Genomic DNA, 7082 nt, shown 5'->3' with positions numbered 1-7082 from the left:
TCGTAACAGCAACAAGTTGTCCGAAGCTTTGCGAGAAAGCAAGGGCAACGGGACGGTGTCAGTGCGGCTGGCCGACGGGAAGGTCGTCACTGTCCCCAACGTCCAAGTGGATATGGCTGTCAAGTTTGAAGACTTTGACAGCCTCGAACAGTTCACTGTTCTCGATATGGATCCATATGATATGATCCTGGGCATGCCCTGGCTTGAGAAGCACGAGCCCTGGATCGACTGGCGAGGCAAGGCAATCGGTGCCAGCCGCCCTGCGCAGTCCGACAGAGCATTGGTGAGTCATGTTCCCACCTCTGTCAGGACCCGGGGCGCCCGCGAGGGCTGCCAGGGTACCAAAGCATCCGGCAGATGCTTGGGAGTCGTCGACGTATATGACGACTCCGAGGATGTTTTGATGGTGGCCGCGCCCAGAAGAGGCGCCGGCCAAGTGGGTAACTTAGGTCCACAGGCGGGTAACTTAGTTCCGCAGACAGCTGCAGCTGTCATGAACACTGAGAACAGCGTGTTCAGAGTGGGTAACAGAGTTCCACTCACGGTCGCCCAGACCATAACTGAAGAGGAAGACGTCGGATACGCTTCCTGTGTGGGTAACACAGTGCCACACGCGGTCGCCCAGACCTTAACTGAAGAGGAAGGCGTGGAACACGCTTCCTGTGTGGCTAACACAGTGCCACACGCGGGTCGCCCAGACCTTAACTGAAAGAGGAAGGCGTGGAAACACGCTTTCCTGTGTGGGTACAACAGTACCACACGAGGCCACGAGTGCCCTCGGATGTCGTAGCGACGACATCCCTAGACGTGGGCAGCAAAGCTCCCCCGTCACAGAAGCCGTCGGCAGAGACGCCGCCGCCCGCCTCAAGTCGGCTTCAAGCCTAGTTCCGATCGACGTCGCTTCAAGCGACTCGGAGTCCAGGGCCCGGGCTCCTCCGACAAGGCCGGTGGAAGAGTGTTATCACATCTTCGATAGCGAGACGGGTTTACCCGTCAAGGCATCTGGTGTCCACTTGGAACCGTTGCCAGAGGTTGCAGAGATACTGAACCTCGAGGAAATGACGGCTGAGTCTTTCCTGGCCAACCTCAAGGCTGGAGAGATCGCTGAGATGGTACTCATGAGACCTGAGACCACTCAGGAGGAGCTGAACTCCTCCTCTGTCTTGGACGAGAACGTCCTGGAAGACATGAACAAGCAGCGTCAGGCGCGCTTGGGTTCTGAGATTCTCAAGAACCCCAAGGATCCGGTGTATCCTTTGGTGACGGAGTATGCGGACGTGGTGAATAAACACCCACCGACCCAACTCCCACCGGATCGAGGCGTACGGCACGAGATTGATCTCGTGCCCGGCACAAAGTATTGTGTCACGAGGCAATGGCCTCTCCCGCGCGAACAGTGCGAGGTCATTGATGCCTTCTTCGCCGCGAAAGCGAAGGCAGGCATGGTGCGGGAGTCGAAATCCCCGCACTCGACGCCGACTTTCTGCGTTCGTAAGCCGAACGGAAAGTGGCGTCTGGTTCACACTTATAACAAGCTGAACAACGCAACGGTGCCGGCCCAAACACCGATCCCACGAAAGGATGTGTTGTTGAACAACATGGCCGGGAGCGTACTGTACAGTGCGCTGGATTTGGTAGACGGATACTACCAAATCCTGATGCGAGAGAGTGACATCCCGCTCACCGCGGTAAGCACTCCAAGCGGCATGCTTTGGGAGTGGCTCGTCATGCCGCAGGGCTTGTCTAACGCCCCGGCGACGTTCAATCGCCTGGTGACGCAATTGTTCCGCCCTTTGCGTACCTTCGTATAGACGTACTTCGACGACATTTTCGTCCATAGCCGTGCCGAGGGAGGCAAGACGGCCATGGAGGTGCATCTAGGACACCTCCGTCGAGTGTTGGACGTGATGCGAGCGAACAAGCTCTACGCCAACATCGACAAGTGCGTTTTCGCGTCACCAGAGATCAAAGTTCTCGGTTGCTTCGTAAGCAACGTCTGCGTTCGGGCTGACCCAGACAAGGTCAAGGCCATAGCAGCATGGCCGACGCCCCGATCCCAGAAGGATCTTCGAAAGTGGTTGGGTTTGGCCAACTACCTTCACAAGTACAGCGCTGGGTACGCGGGCTTCGCTAAGCCCTTGTCGAGCCTCCTTCAGAAGGACGTCGACTGGCGCTGGGAGCAAGAGCACCAGGATGCTTTTGACAGCATCAAGGCCAGTCTCCAAGAGGCCCCTGTCCTGGCTCTGCCGGACGAGACGAAGCCGTTTAGCGTCGTCTGCGATGCCTCCGATTACGCCATCGGGTGTGCATTGCTGCAGGACGACACGGCTGGACAGGAACGAGTCATCTCATTCCAGTCCAGGCAGCTCAAAGCCGCCGAGCGGAACTACCCTGTCCATGACAAGGAGCTCCTGGCAATGAAATATGCCCTTGTGAAGTTCCGTGTTCACCTTCTGGGCTCTACGCCCTTTGTGATCTACACAGACCACGCGTCCTTGAGGACGGCGACTAACTCGCCTCACCTCTCCCAACGGATGGCGAGGTGGCTGTCCTTCTTCGCGGAATATAACTTCCGCGTTGAGTACAAGCCGGGCAAGCTCAACGTGCTTGCGGACGCCCTCTCTAGGCGTCCCGACTATGAGTTGGCCCACATCACGCGGGTGACAACGGATCTATATGATCGGATACGCATGGCGTATCGGGACGATGAGGCTGTCGCGCCTATCGTCAAGTTCCTTAATGCCGGAACGAGCGCGAAGTCCGACTGGCTCTCGTCGCGACAGCGCTCACGGCTCCACCGATATGAGTTGAAGGAGGGCCTCCTCTATTATCGGGTAGAGCCCACTGATCCTCCACGGGTGGTTGTACCCAACGACGAGGATCTGAAGTTCGACATCCTCGCGGAGGCGCATGACGCGCCCTCCAGCGGCCACTTGGGCCGCGAGAAGACCTTTCTGTCGGTCTCTCAGTCCTTCTGGTGGACCCACATGTACAAGTGGGTCGCCCGGTACGTCAAGACATGTGAAACATGTCAGCGGGTTAAACCCGCAGGGCACTCTTCGGCTCCACTACAGAGCCTGCCCGTACCGGCTGATTGTTGGAAGTCGATGAGTCTTGACTTCATCTTTGGGCTTCCCGCCGACGGACACGGCAACACCGGAATTTTGGTGTTCGTGTGTCGGCTGAGCAAGATGGTACATCTTGCTCCAGTTCCCGTCACTGTGACGGGCGAACAAACCGCAAGGTTGTTCGTCGATGGCGTGTTCCGCTATCACGGTCTCCCGGAGACGATTGTCTCGGACCGAGACCCGCGGTTCACTGCTGCGTTTTGGAAAACGCTGTTCCCCTTACTGGGAACTCGTCTGCAGATGTCCACTGCGGATCATCCGCAGACAGACGGCCAAACAGAGCGCGTCAATCGAGTGCTCGAGGACACTCTGCGCAGTGTGTGCGCGGCAGCGCCACGTACGTGGTCGACGCAGCTTCCAGTTGTTGAGTTTGCGCTCAACAACGCGGTGCACGCGTCCACGGGGTTCACGCCGTTCTACTTGAACGGCTTCCGCCACCCCAGAGTGCCTCTCACTCTTCGAGGAAACACTGACTCCTCTATTCTAAGTGGGGGAGAGGCTCGGAAAGCCCTTTCCTCCCAGGTCTCGGATGTGAGGCCAGTTTCGCTGCGGAAACAGGTGGAATCCTTTATGGATACCAAGCTGAACATTGTCAGCAGGGTCCGCGATGCCATGGCAGCGGCCCAGGATAGACAAAAGGAGTACTCAGACAAACATGGAAGAGGAAACTTAAGTGTATTTAAAGTGGGGGACTTAGTGCTATTAGACACGAGGAACCTACCGCTAGACACTGTCAGCTCTGTCGGCAGCAACAAGCTGAAGCACCGCTTCATCGGACCTTTTGCAGTCCTGGCCAGACATGGTGCGTCGTACACCATCGACCTTCCAAAGTCAATGACGACGCACCCGACGTTCTATGTCGGACGTCTTAAGCGGTACTTTGACCCGCAGGGGGTTGCTGACTCGCAGACCCCCCTTGACCCAGCTCCTCGAAGCGAGGGCCGGTCACAGTCGTCGACGAGGGCGTCGGAGCAGGCACCCAAGCCTCGGTCGGGACGGCAAGGCTGCGGTCAAGACCGTACGCCGGAGGGGCTCCATACGAACGGACCCCGGCGCCATACGCCGAGTACGCTGAGTACGCCGGGTACGCACCATACGCGTACGTCTGGGAGTGTGCCGCAGGCGTCTCCGGACGTGGCAACAAAGCCTCGATCCGTCGGATCATGCGAAAGGCCTCGTCCAGATCGGACGAAGAGGCCCGGCGGTCCACCCGCAGGTGCAGGCTCGCGACCTCTCGCTCCACCAGGTCCAGGCGACCCGCAAGACGAGCGAGCTCGCCCTGATTCCCGGCCTGGGCGGCAGCATTACCGCCAGTCCCAAGGCCAAGTGCAATCTCAAGCACGAGGAGACGTTGACGGAGGCGGTCAACCTCAGGGTCCCGTGTCGGACCCGCAGTCGGAGCACTCGAACGAGAGTGGCTCTCGGGAGGCGCCGAGTACTCGTACTCGTACGAGGGCACCTCCGCCCCTGCTTGACCGGAATGGAGAAGTCCACTTCCACGTGGAGCGGATCCTCCAGGAGCAACGGTGTCGCGGGAAGCGACAGCTCCTCGTGAAGTAAAGGGGTTATGCCCACTCCGAGAACTCGTGGGAGCCGATTGAACGGCTCCTGATTGACTGCCCGAAGGCTGTCGCAATCTGGGAACAGAAGCGGCGGCAGCTTCATAAGTAGTCCGGGGCTTCTTGCCCGAACGGGGTACGGATGATGAATACATACCGTACCCGCGCTCATCGTGAGCGCTAGAAGCCGCGCGCTTCAGGATGTCCCTTGGCAGCATACGCTTGCTGACCAAGTGGGCAAACCTCACACGAAGATCACGCTGGTCCAGGATGTGGGACAGCTGCTGATCTTCATGGAGTTCCCATAACTCCGTGGGCGAGTACTTGAGAGTCTCCACCCACGCCAAGAACATGTCCTCACAAGAACTCCATGTGGGACAGTTCTCGGGCATAACCCAGGGGTATCCCCAAACAGGATAGAGACCACCCCGGGTCTCGGGCTTCTTACGACAAGTCGTGAAGTCCTTAAGGGGAATGCGGTGTGGCGCGAGAAGCACACACCGAGCAGCCTCCACGTTGTCGACGAACAACTGTTCTTTCTGAACAAGGGCTCGTTCATAGATGCCCCTAGAAGTGTGGCCGCCCACAAGGCCACGAGGAGCGACGAGAAGCTCTAAGAAGAGGTCAGCCCCAGAGCTCTCCTCGGGAGGCCAATACCCTCTTGAGTTGATGGCAGCTCCCTGGTTGACGGGTGCCGCCACCGAACCCCCACGCACACGCTGGGCAGCTTGGAAATCCTCCTGCTGCTGGTCGAGGTCATTCGAGACCTCCCGGGGCTCAACAATGGCACCCTCCTCTTCCTCTTCTTCCTCCTTCTCCTCCTCTTCATCCGAGGAGTCGAAGAGACTCTGATAGGAGCGTCGAGTCTCCTTCTCCTCGCGGAGTGGAGACTGAGAGGCAGTACGCTTCTTTGAGGGCTTGGCGCCTTCGGCTTTAGAGGCCTTAGCGCGCGCAAGACCCTCGGCAAGCGAGAGACGTTTGCGAGGACTCCCTTCCTCATCGCCACCGGCTTTGGGTGTGCCCTTAGCCTTAACGGCCGGACTCTCAGAGCGCACAGAGGTCCTGGGACTGTGATCACCGTGATCACTAGCGGACGACTGCACGCTGTCTTCTTCGTGCTCACTGGGCACTGGGCTGTGCCCTCCCACAGAGCCCGCAGGAGCATCATGAGTGCTCTCGAACTCGGCATCGTCCTCACTGCCCGAGTTGAACTCATGTTCTACGAACCGAGGGTTCGGACGATTGTCTGAAGACGAGGGCGACGGACTGCGGCGCCTGCTTGCGCGCTTGTCCGCAGCCGCGTCACCCGAGGATCCGATAGCCTCGGAGGCCACCTGAGTAGCCTCCTTGAGTGCAGAGCCTTTGCCGTGAGGCTTAGTGCTCTTGGCCTGCGCCTTACCGGCTGCAGCCTTGGAGCGTGTCTTAGCACCGCTCTTAGCAGTGCCACGAGGCATGTTAACGGTCGAAGTGGAGACCTTGACGAAGAGCGCACAGGTTGCTGCTCGAGGCTCTAACTGTAAAGTGAGCCTCCGCCGCGCTCGCGCGGCCGAGTCGATGGTTTTCGACTTTGAGAATGAGAGTTTGTGACGAACATCTCTTCATTCTGATTGGTCGGTAAACCGAACCTAAGTGGGGGAGGATGTAACGGGGTACGTAGCACTAAGTGTACCCTGGTTACATGAAGTGTGACACTTCACACTTCAGGAGTATGACATGTCATACTCCGGGATATTTGGTACAAGGTACCAAGGTCATTCAAAACCAACCATTGGTTAAATGACATTGCATTTCTATAGGTAACTGATAGTTTGTATTAACCACAAACTTAACCTACCTATAAATATACTCAGTTTACAATCTACCTTATTTAGGTCACTTCGCTCTCTTTAATTAAAGAGGGGACCTGTGAACTGCCGTTCACTGAGAGTTTGTATACTCTCGGAAGATAACTTCCTCTAGCGCAAGGTGCTGTGTGACCCCGTCACAGCTCCCTTTCCTCCCTAACAACGTTGCAGAGATACTTCCTGCGGCACAACCTACAGTCAGCGCTATCACCGTGTTAGTATCAAGCATGAACAGCATGTACGTACCTCTTTGGCCCTGCAGAGCATTCTGGACAGTAATACTTCGTATACTTCCGCGGCACCACCTTGTAGATAGCACACACTTTGCAGGTTCTGTGGCGACGCTTCTTTCCGGTTTCAGTGTCGGCCTTGTCTGGGTTCTCCGCCAGTTCGTGGCCATCATCAATGCGGTCTGAGCCGCGTCGCTGCTCCTCCCGTCTTGGCGACGCTCCTCGTGCAGGTGAAGCGGCTGTACGCTCCTCAGCGGGAGGTGGATTACTAGAATAGGAAACATAACCAACATAACACATATTAGTAAATGCATTTATGTT

The sequence above is a fragment of the Phytophthora infestans genome, genomic scaffold (assembly GCF_000142945.1).
Source record: "Phytophthora infestans T30-4 supercont1.44 genomic scaffold, whole genome shotgun sequence".
Lineage (NCBI taxonomy): Eukaryota > Oomycota > Peronosporomycetes > Peronosporales > Peronosporaceae > Phytophthora > Phytophthora infestans.
This window is presented reverse-complemented; position numbering follows the sequence as displayed.